Below are 1073 nucleotides of genomic sequence, written 5' to 3'. Positions count from 1 at the left end.
GTCGTTATCACACGGGTTACACTCNGCCAGCTTAAAGTTACATGTATGTTACTTCGTGGGTGATTATTTTTTGGGAATTTTTTATTGTATTGGCTGATAATTTGGACAACCCATTAGTGACACGGGTGGAGCAATGTCGTAAGTGTCTGCCCAAAACACATACGCCACATGGTAGCAGCGACGAGCCTTGAACCCATTTCCTAATGGTTACAGGCAGGCGCGCTAACCACTACGCCACGGCGCCGGTATATCATCTATATATCATATATATAACTAGATTGCGCATCTTGTGTTTTCAACCAATGTGATATTGAAGCCAATAGACCACTTGCCACAAAAATCGATAGGTGGCGACCGAGTTATGCGACGTTATTACTTCTACGTATAGTAGGGGTAGATATTGTTAAAGATATGGTGTATCAGATTCGTTATTAAATTTAGTTTTTATCACTCATTGGCATAATTTTATGTCTGTGCAGATACGTAGTAAAGATTTAAATTGCAATATACGACATTGCTCGTGAGGTAGTTGTAATAGTGACAGTAAATATGGCCCTGCCAGTAATAATCCCCGAATTAAAAGGGCTTGGGAGATTTGCAAACCCAAAACACAACTGGCAAAAAATTGTTTACAGAACACAGTGACTTAGAAAATGTCTACAACTTTTTCAGCAAGCAGTCATGATGTTGCTTCTTGGCCTGTTGCCAATTTAAAAATATTTTAAAAGCCAGAGGAATACAAGCAGCTGTCTCAAGAGGGTCTGGTGAAACTTGTGTGGCGGCAAGTTTACGGATCCGGACTGTTCTTAATTTAGCAATAAATAAAATGGACTTTTACTAATAAATACAAACAATCACAACTTGAAATGAAGTACATTGAATGTATTTATGATGATGGTCAATGGATGTTACAATAATTCAGTAAATACTACCCACAAATACAAGGACAAATGAGTATTACAGGAATATTGCACTGTTCATTAAAGGTATACACAACCAAAGGAATCACAGTGGTTGAAGTACCATTTAATAAAAACTTGTTTGATTCAATAAATCCTTTATTTATTTCCGTA

Source organism: Ciona intestinalis, unplaced genomic scaffold, assembly GCF_000224145.3.
Source record: "Ciona intestinalis unplaced genomic scaffold, KH HT001119.1, whole genome shotgun sequence".
In the NCBI taxonomy this organism is placed as follows: Eukaryota; Metazoa; Chordata; class Ascidiacea; order Phlebobranchia; family Cionidae; genus Ciona; species Ciona intestinalis.
Note: the sequence above shows the minus strand (reverse complement) of the source record.